Genomic DNA, 18,192 nt, shown 5'->3' with positions numbered 1-18,192 from the left:
GACTGGCCCGCCCGTTCCCCAGACCTGAATCCGATTGAGCACATCTGGGACATCATGTCTCGCTCCATCCACCAACGTCACGTTGCACCACAGACTGTCCAGGAGTTGTAGGGAGGTCATACAGGCACATGGAGGCCACACACAATACTGAGCCTCATTTTGACTTGTTTTAAGGACATTACATTAAAGTTGGATCAGCCTGTAGTGTGTTTTTTCACTTTAATTTTGTGTGTGGCTCCAAATCCAGGCCTCCATTGGTTAATAAATTTGATTTCCATTGATGATTTTTGTGTGATTTTGTTGTCAGCACATTCAACTTTGTACAGAAAAAAATATTCAATGAGAATATTTCATTCATTCAGATCTAGGATGTATTTTTTGAGCAGTGTATGTATATATATATATATATATATATATATATATATATATATATATATATATATTTGCTTTCTGTTTGAATTGGTTAATTGAAAAAGATATAGCAAATATTTCTAAAGTAGCAATAAAAAAATCTGTGATTTTGATAGCAAATATCTAAACCTATGAAATTCTGGAGGGTTTAGTTATTGAACTCTTTTTATGACAAAAAACTATATGCAAAGATTATGTTTTCCATTCCATTTAAGAAATCATGCAAATTAAATTTTCAATATAAGGCTGATATGCAATATTTTCAGAATTTTCCACTGTACAAAGCATTTTAAAATTCAAAACTAACGCGTTGGCGATGTGTTGAAATTCATAAGGACAGGATATTGGTCTGCTCTATTTGTCTTGAATACTGATAACGCCAGATCAGAAACAACATAACAAGGAACAGATTGATTCTGTCATAAATGGTCTTGCAGCCACGCGGTTCCTGGTGTCTGTCTTCCAGATGGGGCGCGGCGCGGCGCTGCGCGGCGCTGCGCGCGCCGTCTCCTGTCTGTTTGCTTCTAATCCTCGGAATGCAACTCTGGCAGAAGGACCGCGTTTCTCCAGCCACGTCATTCCTCTGCCTTTCACACAGATCTCACACACACAACCTCTCTGGATTATTCGTCGCATCTTAAACATAACAGGTTAGTGTGCTATTTATTATTATTTTTTAGATTTCGTCTGTTTCGCACGTGTTCCTGCCATATTTTTACTGGCTACTAAATACCATATGTGATTTGGCCGCAGGTGTGTGCACTAAATGTAAAGTGGATGTGGACTGTGCGCGCGCATTGCATGGAAATTCGGGGGTTTTGTTTGTTTTGTCTAATTGTGGAGCTTCCTGTCTGCAGCCTCCTAGTCTGAAATAAGTGGGGATAGAATCTGCAATTCACGAAAAAAAACAAAAAACATCGAATCTGCTACATCTAGATGTATGTTTCAGCAGACCTGCAGACCTTGAGAGCAAAAGAGTGTTCCATGACAAATCTCAGCTTGGCATGTCGCAGTGGCATCTCGGTGTAAATTTGAAAAATCACCGAAGAAAAACTACACACTTTAATATTTTCTCATAAAGAGAAAAATAAAAAGATCCCTTTATCTTGCTTTAATAGGCTGGCAGTGTAACAATTATGTACAAAAATATTAAACTCAGCAATTCATAATTGATCATGTTTTGATTGTCAATTTATTTTTGTTAACATCTGAAACTTGTTTTAAACATATTTAACACTGTGTGGTTTACTGCCTCTATTATGATTAGGATATACTCACAATTGCCTGAAAGTTGTTGGTACACACATAAGCACCTATCTGGGTTCTGCAAGATGCATTCAACTGAGACTTGGTAAGTTTCTCATGATATGCTGTTACATCAACAGGACAATGAGATGAGAATTTCTTGAACAGTTCCAGGATCTCATTTATAAAACATTGAGCATGATTCATATTGAAAATATGAATACATCCACAAGACAAAAATGTTGCACCAAAACAAATTTTGATTTATAAATCCATGCATACACACATCAGCAAGAAATCTTTATTTATAGATAACAGCTGACCCAAAAAGTTTGTGTACAAGGTCCTGCCTCAGGATCTGCCCTCTGCATGTTACCACATTCAATCATAAAAGGTCGATGCGAAGCACCTCATGGATGTCACTGTTTATTTAAATGAGTCAGCTGATCATCTTATTCCATGATTAACGATGAAAACCACAGGGAAATTAGGGGGAGGAATGCAATTTCATCAAGAGTAATGTGAGTGAGGTGGAAATTGAAAACATTTTTGGTAGCCACATTGACAGGAAATAACGTTTAGACACCACCACCGGCATTTTAGGAGGCTGATAGCATGGTCCACAGTTGTGCTCTCATGGGTGTGCATATTGTTGAAATGGACCTCCTCTGCAGTCTGGGGGTGTGGAAACTAGGTTAGGAGCCAGCGCATGGGGTGGTGACAAATGTCCCCTTGCTGGTTGTAGCATGATAGCGTGTCGGTACCTTTAGTCCAAATAATTAAAATTCCACAAGTTATTTTTTCATGGACTCATGGTCTCTCCACAGTGTAGGAAAATCTGATGCATTGGCTGGGCAGGTTAACAATGTCATCCAGGTTGTTGGGTATTATTACGCTTGCTGATGTCTGTGATATCCCAGTCCTATGGATACCTTTACAGAATTATGTTGTTTCTTAAAGTGGCTTTGGAGAGTTAATCAGGGTTTCCCACAGCGTGCCCCCCGCAAGGTGTTGTATGTTTTTATAAAAAAATTATATTTTTCTTTAAATAAAAAAGTATATATATATTTTGTAAGATAGACTGCAAGCGTCTCTTCTGAGTTGAGCATTTTACTGTCAGGACATTATTATTCCTAAAAGAAAGTTGGGTTTATAGTTTTCATACATTGTGCACCAATCACACCTCTGTGCGTTGACCACGTCATGCGCACTGTCGTGCTTTAACCTCTGAAGTTTACCTCTGTGCAGATCACTCTTATAGGCTGACCTATGTGGACATTTATATAAACCCCTTGTGAGGATCCATGTTTTTTGTATAATTCATCAAGGAAGGAGTCAAGTTTAAATCCACCATGTTTGCTCTGCTCGCGCAGCTCAATGTGAATCACAAATGTTCACATTGAGCTGCGCCTCTATGTTCATAGATGTGCATTTATAGGTACGCGTTGAGCGAACAGTGAGAATGATACTTCTTCGTGAACAAAGCATTATGTGTGCCATGTACATTTATGTCTCAACATGCTGATTCTAACCTTTTATAAAGGTTAGAGTCCTTGTTAAACAGAGATTTAACTAAAGGCTAAAGGTAAGGCTCTTAGACATATCTGATGTACAACTTATAAGTGTTGAGGAATATAATTATGTTAATAGTTAAAAGTTGTGTTAATTCACATTAAGATATGTTTTACTGAAAAGGAATGTATTATGTTGTGCTGGTTCAACACCAAATAAGGTGTTGTACAGGAAATTCCTGGCAAGGGACTCAGCCAGAGTCTCTGTTTGGACAGATAAGAACTACCAATCTGACTAATGGTCCTCTGAAGGAGCAGATTTAACTTCCATGAGGTCAAACCCAGAATTCTCGGAACTTCCAACACACACTCAATGTAAAACAGAGCCAGAAGCAAGATTCAGAACGTCATTGGTCAGACGGTTTCCAATACACAATAGCAGACTGAAAACGGTATAAATGCTCGAAGCCTGCTTTTTTCCATCGATACGCTTACCAACCGCTCCACACCAGAGAATGGTAAAAAAAAACAAACACGCGCACGTTATGCAAAACTCGGAAACAGGAGAACCGGCACATAGAACAGAGCGACAAACTAGATGTGAATCAGGGAATAAAAACGGAGAATCTGACGCCGAACAGTGAAAAATCAATTAGTGTCAAATCAGGTGAAACACATGATGATTAAGCGGCGCAGCAGGTGATGAGTGAAGATTACTGGTGGTGAGCGTCAATAAAAACGACAAACTAAAACTGGCAACAGGAAAGAAACTAAAGAGAACATAACAATAAACCGAGAGAGGATAATACTAATCAAAGAAAACTGAATGAAAATGCATGAAGAACAAAATGCAAGAATAAACTAAGAAACTAAATTAAATGCAGAAGACTGACTGTATGGCAAGAACAAATACACTATTTTCAGATAAAAGGTAAAATATGAAGGTACATTATATATTATATTGGGATATTTTTTCCACTCTGATTGGCTGCTGTTAGGCCTACCGATTTTAAGACGCCTGTAAAAATAATTTCTATTCCCATGGCTTTTTTGTTCTCTGGGAAATTATTTTTAATGATGAATACAGAAACGACAATAAAAATTAAAACATCAACAATAGTGATGGTAACATTAACAGTAAAATAATATTCAGTGCAAGGTAGAATTACATTTCTTATATGGGGGGCACTAAGGGACCAGGATAATGGACAGGGGGTGCTGGTCCAAAAGAGGTTGAGAAACACTGGGCTAGGACAAGTAATTCTCATTCTGGCTACTTTCGCCTCAGTCGTTCTACGCGCCAAGGCTGCCCACTTACTCCGTTATTATTTGATTTGGCAATTGAACCCCTCGCAATTGTGCTTAGATGTAATACAAACATTATAGGTATTAAGAGGAATGACATGGAAACAAAGGTCTCCTCATATGCTGATGATCTTTTTTACATCTAATTGAATATTTCTATTCCTGCTATACTTGCCATACTTGGTAAATCTGGGCAGCTGTCAGGCTATAAATTAAATCTCAGCAAAAGTGAATTATTGCTTTAGCTAAAAGTTACCCACTGCACACATTGCCATTTAAGGTCATAGACTAGAGCTTTATCTACTTAGGGATCCAGATTACATCCAAATACAAGGATCTTTTTAAAGCTAACTTTTTCCCTTTATTATTGCATGTTAAGGAAGCATGCAATAATGCTTGCTTCGTTGGTCGGCCTTGCCAAATTTTAGATATTATTATTGGGCCTCAAATATTAGACTTTTTAGATATTGGTTCGATGCTGATAGCCCGTCTTCTCCAGCTTGGCTTGTTATGGAGGCCAACTCTGTAAAACCTGTGTCCTTGGCAGCCTTACTACATTCACCATTACAGTCTTCAACTAAACCTTATACTTCTAATAAAATAGTTGATGCATCCTTAAGGCTGTGGATGCAATATAGGGTTAGGATTAGAGGGTAACCCTGAAAGTTATTTGCAAAAGGTTGGCACTGTTAATTGACTTCTAAACCAACTTCTCATTAAAAGTGTCATTATTTACCGAATGACACTTCATGACACCAGTTAGTATGTTCCTAACAGGTATTATGTCATGTTTATGACGGTATCATGTCAGTCTTATGTGCACCCCTTCAAATAAAGTGTTACCCACATTTTTCAAGAGTGCATTGCCAATATACTATCACAGAATTGTACAAATTGTCAATATATTCAAAGTTTACAGACAACATGCTTATAAAAATTAGCACAATAAAACGATAGGTACACTTTAGAGCAAATGTGAAAAATGTTTCACCAAGGCAAGGCAACTTTATTTATATAACACCTTACAGCTGGAGACTATTCAAATTGCTTGTACAAAAAAAGTTAAAAACAACATACAACAAGAAAAAAATCAAGCAGATTAAAATTAGACAAAGTAAACATTAGAATTTTTAATATAGTGAATCAATAGAATTACGAAAAATGTAAGAATTTAAGAATAGGCAACTTCAAATTAAAATATTTTAACCTTGTTTTAAGGTTAAAAGAGATGGGGGCAAACTTACAATGAGCAGGAAGCTTATTCCAGAGAGCTGGAGAATAAAAACTAAAAGCTGCTTCACCATGTTCAGTTCTGACTCGGCATAATTAGTAGGTTTGACTCTGATGATCTTATAGATCTGAGTAGTATGTAGGGCTGAAGAAGATCAGAAATATAATCTGGGTTCTTATTATGTAGAGCTTTATAAACCATTAAAGAGATTTTAAATGTTATTCTTTGAGCTACGGAAAACATCTGTCCAGAACTGACCCAGAGCGGGGCAGGACCAGTACATATGAACCAGTGTGGCCACAGCAGTTTTGCATTTGTCACAGTATGGGGTGATTTCTGGATGGAAACGAGATAGTTTGCTTTTGGACAGATGGACTCTATGTTCTATTTTGAACTGAATGAGACAATGGCATGCAGACAGAGATGTTGTATTCACCAGTTTAAGTATAGAGGCCCATGTCTCATCCAGTATAGCCACGTACAAGTCCTCTTCCTATGAAGTTTTAAGTTTAGATGAGGTCTCTTTCATAGTCAACATTTTATTATAAAGCCATGAAACCAGCCCTTTACGAGTCGGGTTCAATAATAGGATGGTTTCTAACAGTGTATGCTCTCTCTGGCAGAGAGCCACCCAGGCTATGGTAAAAATACCAGAACACTAAGCATCTAAGGTTGGCGGCCCAATAATAAAACCGGAAATTGGGAAAGGCAACCCCCCCCTGCTGTTTAGGTTTTTGGAGTTGTAATTTATTAAGCCTTGGGCGTTTACACTGCCAAATGAAAAAATCAAGTCCAGTTCATTAAAAAAAGTATTAGGAATAAAGTTAGGTAATGTCTGAAAGAGGTATAGAAATTTGGGTAGTATATTAATTTTTAATTGAATTGATACGTCCCACAATGGACATGGAAAAGGGCGTCCACTTTATGAGGGATCCCTTCACTTGGTTCAACAGTTGAATCAAATTATCTTTGAACAGGTTTTTATGTTTTTTTTGTCACTGTGATACCAAGGTATGTGAGTTTTTGTCTTTCAATTGGCAGATTAGCAAAATCTGACAAATTAGCTTTATTGCCCATGGGGAAAAGCTCACTTTTGGTAAGGTTCAACTTATACCCAGAAATCTGACTGAATTGGCTAAATATGCCGAGAGCAAAAGGCAGTGAAGTTGATGGTTTGGAAATAAAAAGTAAAAGGTCATCTGCATAAAGCGACACTTTATGTTCCATGTCATTCCTCCAAATGCCAGATATCTCTTTACTGGTCAATGGCGTGGGGCTCTGTGGCCAGATCAAACAGCAGGGGGCCAAGAGGACAGCTCTGACGGGTGCCTCTTTGTAGTTTAAATGGTTTTAAAGTCTGAAAATTGGTACGAACCGTGGCAGGCGGTAGCTGGTATAATAATTTAATCCATGAAATGAAGTTTCCTCCAAAGCCAAATCTACCAAGAACCGCAAAAAGATAGTCAAATTCAACCCGGTCAAAGGCTTTTTCAGAGTCCAAAGAGACAACACACTAAGCTGAATCTGTGGCACCTGAATAAACGATATTAAGCAGCCTTCTAACATTAAAATATGAGTGCCAACCTTTAATGAAACCTGTTTGGTCTTTTGAAATAACTGATGGTAAAACGGTTTCAAGTCTACGGTCAAAAATTTTGAATAAAATTTTGACATCTGTATTTAGGGGAGGGATAGGTCTGTATGAGGTGCATTGCACTGGATCTTTGCCCTTCTTTGAAATAAGTGTGATAGAAGCTTCATAAAATGATTGAGTAAGGGATCCTTGTTTAACACAATCAGTGCGGGTGGAGCTGAGCTGCACAGAGAGTAAGTCTGAGAATTGTTTGAAAAATTCTGAGGGGAGACCATCCGGACCTGGGCATTTGCCAGATTGCACTGAGGCAATTGCTAGGGAGATTCTGTCTGGGAGATGGTTCATCTAACTTGTTCTTAAATTCTGGTGAGATTGCAGGAATGTGAAGTTTAGCTAGAAAATCATCAATTATGTTAGAATTGGTTTGTGATTGTGAGCTGTAGAGCTCCTCATAAAAGTCCCTAAATGTATCATTAATTTGTCCATGATCTGTGACTATACTGTCGTCTTGTTTTCAAATTCTTGAAATAGTTTGCCTTACCTTAGAGCCCTTGAGCATGGTTGCTAAAAGTTTATCGGCTTTGTCGCCATGCACGTAAAATTTGGATTTGTTATGTAAAAGCAAGCGTTCAGCTGATTGTGTTGTCAATAGGTCAAACCTTGTTAAAAGTTCAACACGCCTTTTGAACAGTTCGGGACACTGATTCACAGCATATTTTACATCAACCTCTTTGATTTGTTGAATTAGGTTGTTCTGTTCATAGGTGGACTGTTTTTTAATTTTTGCTGAATAGGCAATAATCTGGCCTCTGATGTAGGCCTCAAAGGCATCCCGTACTACAAGGCTGGAGATCTCTTGGGAAGAGTTGGTAGCAAAAAAAAAAAACGAATCTTGTCTTGAATAAACTTTACAAAGTTGTTATCCGACAGCAGGGTTGAATTGAGACGCCATGGTCCAGTTCTTAAGGGGAAGTGAGGATGGGCATGGGACAGTGTGAGAGGGGCGTGGTCTGAGATAACTATGCTTTGATAGTTATAAGAGCGGATCTGCTGCAGTATCTGTAATAAAATAATCGATTCTTGAATAAGTTTTGTGTACAGGTGAGGAGTTATGAGTACTCCCTCTTGTCGGGATTTAAAGTACGTCACACATCACACAGCCCATGCTCAGATAGAAAGGTTTGGATGACTGATGCAGATTTGCTTATGACATTACTTTTGAGGGATGAACGATCTAAAGCTGGGTCCAGCCAACAGTTGAAATCGCCCCCCAGGACCAATGAGTATTTATTGAGGTCAGGTAGGGAAGAAAATAGTTGTTTAAAAAAGTTCTCATCATCTGTATTGGGAGCATAAACATTGACCAGGGCGACCAGAGTGCCATGCCGTTTCCCACTTACTATAATAAACCTGCCATGTTTATCAGCCACCACATTCTCTTCCTCAAACGGAGTATTCTGGCTAATCAGTATGGAGACCCCTCGTGCCTTGACCTGAAAATGAGAGCGAAAACATTGTGCCTTCCAGCATGTCAGGAGACGACCCCCGTCCTGCAGAAACGCCACATCTGTATTGAATCGTTTAATATGGGAGAAAACCTTCCTTCTCTTCACTGGGTGGTTTAAACCTTTGACATTCCATCTTAAAAACTTTAAATGCTGACTCATGGTTACAGAGTTTGTGCGTTAGCTTATTTTTATAGGTATGGTGTCAGCATGGCAGGCAGAGATTGAAGCAAAAGAGGTGAATAAAAATTACGGTACCCTGCGAGAACCACCGGCAGTGACCTTAGCCCCCCAAAAATCCCCCCCAAACACAAACGGCTGACAAACAGAAAACAACAATGTGGCAGCAAACTCTTCAACAGTAACATTCCCAGAGATCCAATCTTCCAGTAACTAACAACCTCAAAATCAGAAAAACAGAGCTACCTATAGCAAACTAACCCCTGCTTCTAGTGGGCATGGAATAGATACAAACCCCCACAGTGACATAGATTTTAAGACATAGTTTATTTGCCTCTGCAAACACTCTAGAAAAATAGTAATGTAATAAAATTTAAACAACTACAAGAAAAAGCATGGAGCATCTGGTCTAGCTTGGAGCTTAGCATGTTGGCAGAAGACTTGAACTCAGATTTCAGGTCCTCACTGTGCTGCTGAAGCAATGCAGTGATAGCCTCCAGCGTTAGGCTAGCGTCCTCCTTCTTGCTTCCTTTCACGCTCTTAAAGGCCATAACCTAGTGGGTAAATAACCAAAATACTGTTTGTATTGGTGGGTGGCGTAAAATTAGGTTTCTGTGGGGTGAATTTAATTAAAAGGCTGGGTTTTTCCGGAGCAGACCGTTGCTAAGTCTACCCTGTCCGGATGGCAAACCGGAAGTCGGCTTTGTCAGAGCATTTTAACCCAGTGGATTGAAAGTAGGTCATCATTTTAATCTATGCTCTTTTGGTCCAAGCACTAATATTATTTCAGTTTTGTTTTTATTCAGTTGGAGAAAATTTTGGCATATCCAGACATTAATCTGCTCAATACAGTCAGTGAGTAGTTGAACTCGACCGTAATCTCCTGGTGAAAGATTATTGTACAGCTGTGTGTCATTGGCATAGTTGTGATATTCTATCTTATTATTTCTCATAATTTGAATGAATGGAAGCATATAGATACTGAAAAGAAGTGGCCCCAGGATGGAACCTTGGGGGACTCCACAGATAATTTCATTCCACTTGGATTGGACACATAAAAGGTTCTGTCAGACAGGTAAGATTTAAGCCAGCTGAGCACTATACCGGAAATGCCAACCCAATTTTCTAATCAGGATAGTAAAATATCATGATCAACAGTATCGAACGCAGCACTCAGGTCAAGTAAAACTAATATTGACATTTTATTACGTCCAGTGTTAGACGGAGGTCATTGAATACTTTCACAAGAGCAGTTTCAGTTCTGTGATGTTGACAGAAACCTGACTGAAAAATTTGCGGTTAACAGAATAAGGTGGATTTGTCAACCTGTCAACAATCAAACAGCATGAGAGTTGTTGATAGAGGTCGAAATGATGTTTGGAAAAAAAACTCTTGAATTTCTCAGTTAAAAATTGAAAATGTTTAGTTTGTCTTTGTATATATCTAAGTGGGCTTGTAGTTTAGTTTTACTCCACCGACGTTCTGCTTTTCAGCACTCTATTCCCTTTTGTAACTAACTCAGAATTTCTCCAAGGTGGTTTACGTTTCCCAGAGATTACTTTTGTAGTAACAGGAGCAATGGTGTCAATAACTTTCTCAATTTTGAAAATAAAATGGTCACTCAGAGAAATACAGGAGTGTATAGCAGTTGAAGGAAAAGCCTGAATAAATTGATCGGCAGTAGTTTCTGTAATGCATCTTTTTGAAATGACTTGTGTATAGTCAATGGCGCAACTACACATTATTCAGGTGGATGCGAAAACATAGATTGGCGTAGTTATGCAGGATCTGACATAGCTCTTTACTGCCTCGATCCAATGGATAGTCGATATGAAAGTTAAAATCACCAACAATAAGAACAGAGTCAAAATCAACCAAAATTAGGGACAATAATTCAGTAAAATCATCAAAGACGTTTGCACAGAATTTATGAGGTCTGCATATATTTAGCAGCAAGATATCAATCAAATTCAATCAAATTTTATTTGTATAGCACATTTTACCAGCAAGGAGTTTCAAAGTGCTTTACATAATTAAAATAAAAACAGAAATAAACAGTGAGAAAGAGATTAAAAAAAACCAAAAAAAAAACGATAACATTAAAACCTGCACCCCTTTTAGGACTTCAGTTAAACGTCGTTTAACTGGGACTCCAACCCTCTGGGACTTTAGTCAAAAACACCGTTTGACAAGGACTCCAACCTCTATCATTGATTACCAATGTAATCAATGATATCTGAAAGTTTTTAGTTGAAGGCCGTCAACTGGGACTCTGAACCCCGTAGAACTTTAGTTAAACATCGTTTAACTGGGACGTTTTCTGAGGGGCTTTACATCATTAAAACGTAGAGAAAAAAAAATAAAAAATTAAAAACATTAAAGACATAAAAGCATGGAAGACATCAAAACCTGCACTCCAACCCTAATTTAGCCATAAGCAACTCTAAACAGGTGGGTTTTAAGTTGAGATTTAAAGGCACTCAGTGTTTCAGCTGTTTTACAGTTTTCTGGAAGTTTGTTCCAAATCTGTGATGCATAGAAACTGAAGGCTGCTTCTCCTCGTTTGGTTCTGGTTCTGGAGATGCAGAGCAGAACCAGAACCAGAAGATCTGAGGGGTCTAGACGGTTGGTACAGTAATAACAGATCTTTAATGTCTTGTGGTGCTAAACCGTTCAGTGATTTATAAACTAACAACAGTATTTTAAAGTCTATTCTCTGAGCTACAGGGAGCCAGAGGAGGGACTTTAAACCTGGTGTTATGTCTCTATCTTCCTGGTTTTAGTCAGAACATCAGCAGCAGCTTCTGGATCAGCTGCAGCTGTTTGATTGATTTATTAGTCAGACCTGTGAAGACGCTGTTGCAGTAATCAATGCGGCTAAAGATAAACACATGGATGAGTTTCTCTAGATCGTGCTGAGACATCAGTCCTCTAACCCTGGAGATGTTCTTCAGGTGATAGAAGGCCGACTTTGTGACCGTCTTAATGTGGCTCTGAAGGTTCAGGTCAGAGTCCATCACTACTCCCAGGTTTCGGGCTGATCGCTGGTTTTTAGTTGTAATAACTGAAGCTGTGCGTTGGTTCGGGTTCGCTCCTCTTTAGGTCCAAAGATAATAACTTCAGTTTTGTTTCTGTTCAGCTGGAGAAAGTTTTGGCACATCCACACATTGATCTGTTCTAAGCATCTATTCAGTGATTGGATGGGTTCAGAGTCACCTGGTGACATCGTGATGTAGAGCTGTGTATCATCCGCATAATTGTGGTAGCTAATCATATGTCCTGTTATAACCTGAGCCAGTGGGAGAATATAAATATTGAAAAGAAGGGGTCCTAGGATTGAACCTTGGGGTACCCCACATATGACCTTTGACCTCTCTGATGAGAAGTTTCCGATTGAAACAAAGAAATCCCTGTTCTTTATGTAAGATTTAAACCAGTTCAGCACTGGACCGGAGAGTCCGACCCAACTCTCCAGTCGATTCAGTAAAATGTCGTGGTCAACAGTGTCGAAAGCTGCACTGAGGTCCAACAGAACCAGCACTGTGGTTCTCCCACAGTCTGTATTTATATGGATGTCATTGAACACTTTGACTAGGCCAGTCTCTGTGCTGTGGTGAGCACGAAAACCAGACTGGAAGGAGTCAAAGCAGTTTGTTATTGTTAGGAAGTTATTTAATTGTTCAAAAACAGCTTTTTCAATAATTTTGCTGATGAATGTGAGGTTGGAGATCGGCCTGTAATTCTGCAATAGTGATTTGTCCAGATTGTTCTTTTTTATCAGTGGTTTGATAACTGCTGTTTTCAAAGCCTGGGGGAAAAAAACACCTGAAGAGAGCGATGAGTTACTATTTGGATCAGATCATTAGCAACAACAGGCAGGACTTTCTTAAAGAAATGTGTGGGTAGGACATCCAGACAGCAGGAACTGGAGCTTAATTGACTTATAATTTCTTCTAGGGTTTTATAATTTAGTAGTTGAAAATGGGTCATTTTTCCTGCATTTGTTTTGTTTGGGCACAGCATTAGTACTGTCTTTGGAGTGGATGTGCAGATTAATCCTCTGATCTTTTGAATTTTCTCTGAAAAGAAACTTGAAAACTTGTTGCAGGCGGCAATAGATTGAAGTTCAGGTGGTAACGTCATAGGAGGGTTTGTGAGCCTGTCAACAGTAGCAAATAAAGCTCGAGCGTTGTTGATGGTTTTGTTTATGACATCTACAAAGAAAGCCTCTCTGGCATGTTTTAGTGTTGTGTGATAGTTACGTAGTCTTTTCTTGTAGATGTCATAATAAACGTGCAGTTGACCTTTACGCCATTTCCGTTCGGCCCTACGGCAGAGTTGTCATGCAGATTGAACTACTTGTGCATTTCTCCATGGAGATTTCTTCCTACCAGTCACAACCTTCACTTTAGTGGGGGCAATGTAATCAATGATATCTGAAAGTTTGCACTGAAAATCATCCACCAACTTATCTACGTCACTATAAGTTAAGAGTGAGGAAGAAGAGTAGATTTGATTAAATGTTTCTGCTGTGTTTTCTGTGAAAGGTGGGTTAACGGATAAAAACTGTCAAAGATAACAGCAAAATGATCCGACAGGCGACATCAGTTACAGAGACACTGGAAATATTCACACCCTTTACTGATAACCAGGTCAGTGTGTGTCCATGAGTGTGTGTTGCTTGTTTGACATGTTGTGTTAAACCAAAACTCTCTAATATATTACAGAGCTTTTTAGCCCCTCGGACTTCAGGTTGTCAACATGAATGTTGAAATCACCGACAATTATCAAACAATCGTAATCAATGAATATGAGAGATAGAAGCTCATTCAAGTCCGCAAAGAAATTTTCTACATATGTTGGTGTTTTGTATAGAGTTAGTGTCAAAGTTCGTTTGTGGCCTTTTACCTCGATTCCAAGATATTCAAAAGACATAAAATTACCCAAAGAGATTTTACTACAGTTTATGGTATTCTTAAATATTGAAGCCACGCCTCCTCCTTTTTTATGTTTTCTATTTTCACTTAAAAAATTGTACTTAGGAGGCGTTGATTCAATTAGTACGATTGCTTCATTATTGTCATTCAGCCATGTTTCTGTCAGAAATAAAACATCAATATTATGCTCAGTGATGAAATCATTAATTAATAGAGCTTTAGAACAGAGAGATCTGGTATTTAAAAGAGCCAGTTTAAGTGACTCGGAGGCTGAAAGCTCTTCAGTCTGAGGATGTGGGATGGGGGAAGGAGGAGGGGAACCAGTCATTCTGTTCACAGCCGATGTTTTATCAGTTTGTATTTGAATAGTTTGTTCTTGATATGCGGAGGGCTCCATCCTAGTCAGACATCCTTGAGCCTGTTCTTCTGAAGCGATGGTCACATTGTTGTTCTTGTTGATAAAATGAAAAATGTTTGCAGTGAGCAGCCTTATTCCGTGTTTGTTAAGATTGCGTCCTCCTCTTCCAAAGAGGTGAAAGCTCTGCCAGTAGATCCAGAGGTTATCGATGAAGGTCACTGAGCTGGCAGAGCAGGTTTTAATCAGCCATTTGTTTATCATAAGCAGCCTGGAATGTTTTTCGTCTCCCCATTGAGGTGATGGAATTGGACCACTGAGAAATAACTTCGTTTTTAATTTTCCCATAGTGTCCAGAAGAATATTAAAGTCCTTTTTCAGAATCTCGGATTTTTGCTTTGCCAGATCGTTGGCTCCAACATGCACAACTAAAGTCTCCATGTTTGGCTGATCAGTGGTTAGAGAGAGCACTTTGCAAGTCAAATCAGATACAGTGTCACCAGGAAAAGAAACCACTCTCGTTTTCTTGGGATTGAAAACATGACTGATTCCATTTACTGCCTCATCTCCAACAATAAGCACTCTTGGCATACCTTTCGTTTTCCTGGTGGTCCCTTTGTCCTTCGGAGCTTTGTGCGGTGGATGCGTTGGTTTAGCCTCATTGCTGATGTTTGAAGGTGGGTTTTCACTCAGAGGCTTTTGCTGAAGTGCAGAAAATCTGTTTTTCAGTGGGATTCCCACGGAGTCAGGATGTTTTGAGGCTTGGGCTGGTCGCTTTGTCCTTGGGAGTGGGCTCGGTGTAGTCGTTTTGGTTCCAGCTGCTTGTTTGCTATTCTTTGGCGGAGCAGGTGTTGAGGTTGAAGGTGGGTTTCGGCTCAGAGCCGGCCACGCTGATTCATCCAGGTGAATTTTTCTCCCCGTTAGTCGTCTCATGGGATCTGCAGTGTGAGACTTTTGTTTTGGCTTGGCTCCCTGAGCGATCCAGGGTGAGCTGCTTGGTGTGGGGTGTACGACCTCTCCGCTGATTTGAGGAAGAGTTGTTTCATATCCACAGGTAGCGTTGATCTCAAAGTTCACCTCCAGCCGTTGAATCTTTGTTTCTAAAAACTGAAGCCGTTGTAGAATACTGCTAATGTCCTTGGGGTCGGACGGGGACATTTTGCCCTAGTTCAACTTGGAGGTGAAGAAAAATGAGGTAAAAATAAAAGTGAGAAAATCTCCCAGTCCTTAGGTTTGAAGTAATCCAGTTATGACGTCGATAATGTGAATAAAACCATAAAAATTGTGACTTTAAAAATAATTCACAAGCAAAGTTATCAGTAAGGACGTGAGAGAGCAGGATAAGCTGTTCCTCCTTCAGCTGCCAGATCAAGAGTGATCTGAGAGAATGAGTTTAATTGTAATGCAACATATTGAAATGATAAAAAGTTTACATAGGATATCTGCTTACAAGTAAAGGCAGAATTGAACAATACTGCAACTCCACCTCCTCTTTTGTCTGTTCCGGTCTGGCTTATAAAGCTAAAATCTGGAGGACATGATTCCATAAGAATAGATGAGCGGTTATTTTGATTCACCCAAGTTTTGGTCAGGAACAAAAAAGATGATGATCAATAATAGTCTTGAATCAAGGGGAAAAAATTCCATTTTCAAATCAAATCATGTTTATTAAGCACTTAGTGTTGAAAACCCATCAGTTTTTGCTGCTGTTAAAAATGTGGCCAGCTGCTCAGTGTAAAAAAAAACAAATACTTACACCATGAAGACGATGTGGAGGTTCATCCTCGGAACTGGTTGGCCCCTTTACTTTCAGTGCAGCAAACTCACTCCAGAAGTTCAGTGAGGATCTCTGAGTGATCCAGTGTTGTCATAAATGATAAGTAGAATCCACCTGTGTGTAATCAAGTCCCCTTTAAATGCACCTGATGTGTGATAGTCTCAGGGTTGTGTTTAAAGCACAGAGAGCATCATGAAGACCAAGGACACACCAGACAGGTCTCAGATACTGTTGGAGAAGTTTAAAGCGGGATTTGGATACAAAAGGATTTCACAAGCTTTAAACATCTCAAAGAGCACTGAGCAAGCGATCATATTGAAATGAAAGGAGTATCAGACTACTGCAAATCTATCGAGACCCGGCCATCCCTCTAAACTTTCATCTGGAACAAGAAGAAGACTGATCAGAAATGCAGCCAAGAGGCCCAAGATCACTCTGGATGAACTGCAAAGATCTACAGCCGAGTTGGGAGAGTCTATCTATAGGACAACGTTCAGTTGTACACTGCACAAATCTTGCCTTTATGGAAGAGCGGCAAGAAGAAGAAAGCCATTTCTCAAAGATATCCATAAAAAGTCTCATTTAAAGTTTGCCAAAAGCCACCTGGGAGACACAGCAAACATCAGAAGAATTGTATTGTCATTGTCAGAAAGACAACAAAACTGCAGTTCCAGTAAAACCATCCCTTATACAACAACATAGGGGGGGGAGGTAGTTGACTGAGGCCTCGCAGAGGAAATGGGAAAAATAAGAAAAATATCAGGTAAGGAGAGGGAAAAAACCCCTGCCTGTCTCACACTCTGCTCTTTGCAGGGCAGAGTTTGAGATGAAGAAAAAAACTTCGGCACCTGGGCACATATAAACACATATAGACAAAACAAGCCGGGTACGAGGAGGAGGTGTGACGTGCATATGGGTCTCATGTGAGTTATGTGTGTGTCAGACCATGAACCCCAACTGAAGCACGCGATTGTCTGTGATTGTCTGAGTATGTCAGAGTTCGCCACCAGCTTATCAGTTCAGGGCCGCAGATGATCTCAAGGAGGGGAGGGCAGCAGAACAGAGCCTCCTGTAGATATAACAACCAGGGGAGGATAGCTGGCGAGTCAAGGCCAGCCCGGGGAGCCAGATTCCGATAGCAATAATTTGTTTAGGTCAGGCTGACATCAGTTTACTGCCTTCCTTGAAAGTCTCGCTGGAGCTTCTCAGTGGTAAATCCAAACAGCCAAATGTAGGGTCTTCCGCCTGATCCAAGCGAACAATGTTCTCCAAGGTCACACCATATCCATTCTGAGTCAGAGATCCGCTGCCCGGCCACAGTCCTGTCCTGTTCTAAGATCGCGCCCAGACTGCGGCTCGGCTCCCGTATCATCTCAGTCTGAGTGTTTATCGCTCTGCAGATCCTATCAACCGTACCCGGCAGCCTTAAAGTGGCCAAAACAGGTAGCCGCCAACTCCAATAAGCAGAAAACCTGTTATCATAAATCCAGTCATGTACACATCTTCAACATCCTCGACTGACAGTGTCGTCAGACACACGGTCTTTCACTTCCATCCAGAATCCATCGTGTATCTGGCGAAGAATGTCCCGTCAGGACACGAGGGTTCCCCTTAACCCGGTTTCCCAGTGGAAAAAATTTTATCAATTGCGTTGAGAGACCAGCTGACCAGATCCATAATTTAAACTTCAGAAGCTATTCAAAGAAGACTCTAAAAACATGTGGAAGAAGGTGTTCTGGTCAGATGAAACCAAAATCCAACTTTTTGGCCACAATGCAAAATGATATGTTTGACGTAAAAGCAACACAGCTCATCACCCTGAACACACCATCCCTACTGTAAAACATGGTGGTGGCAGCATCCTGATTTGGGTCTGGCTTTTTCAGCAGGAACAGGGAAGATGGTAAAAATTGATGGGAAGATGGACGGAGTCAAATACAGAACCGTTCTGGAAGAAAATCTGTTGCAGTCTGCAAAAGACCTGAGACTGGGACGGAGATTTATCTTCCAATAAGACAATGATCCCAAACATAAAGCAAAATCTACAATGGAGCAGTTCACAAATAAACGTATCCAGGTGTTAGAATGGCCAAGTCAAAGTCCAGACCTGAATCCAATCAAGCACCTGTGGAAAGAGGTGA

General features: G+C 39.8%; 1 protein-coding gene across 8 annotated transcripts in view; it reads left to right on the top strand.

Moving 5' to 3' along the window:
* Positions 1 to 897: 897 nt before the first annotated feature.
* Positions 898 to 18,192, top strand: part of cemip (cell migration inducing hyaluronidase 1) — a 226,456-nt gene continuing 209,161 nt past the window's right edge. For 4 of the 8 annotated variants that reach the window (XM_081604930.1, XM_017303972.2, XM_017303973.2 and 1 more), the window contains exon 1: positions 903 to 1,061. The gene's annotated coding sequence lies outside the window, so the exon portion shown is untranslated. Of the gene's footprint in view, positions 1,062 to 18,192 lie in introns of all 8 variants that reach the window. The other 4 variants (XM_081604931.1, XM_017303974.2, XM_017303981.2 and 1 more) reach the window with 3 other exon arrangements.

The sequence above is a fragment of the Poecilia reticulata genome, chromosome 3 (assembly GCF_904066995.2).
Source record: "Poecilia reticulata chromosome 3, P_reticulata-male-v2, whole genome shotgun sequence".
NCBI classification, from domain to species: domain Eukaryota; kingdom Metazoa; phylum Chordata; class Actinopteri; order Cyprinodontiformes; family Poeciliidae; genus Poecilia; species Poecilia reticulata.
The sequence above is the reverse complement of the archived record's forward strand: the minus strand, read 5'-3'. Positions and strand labels throughout refer to the sequence as shown.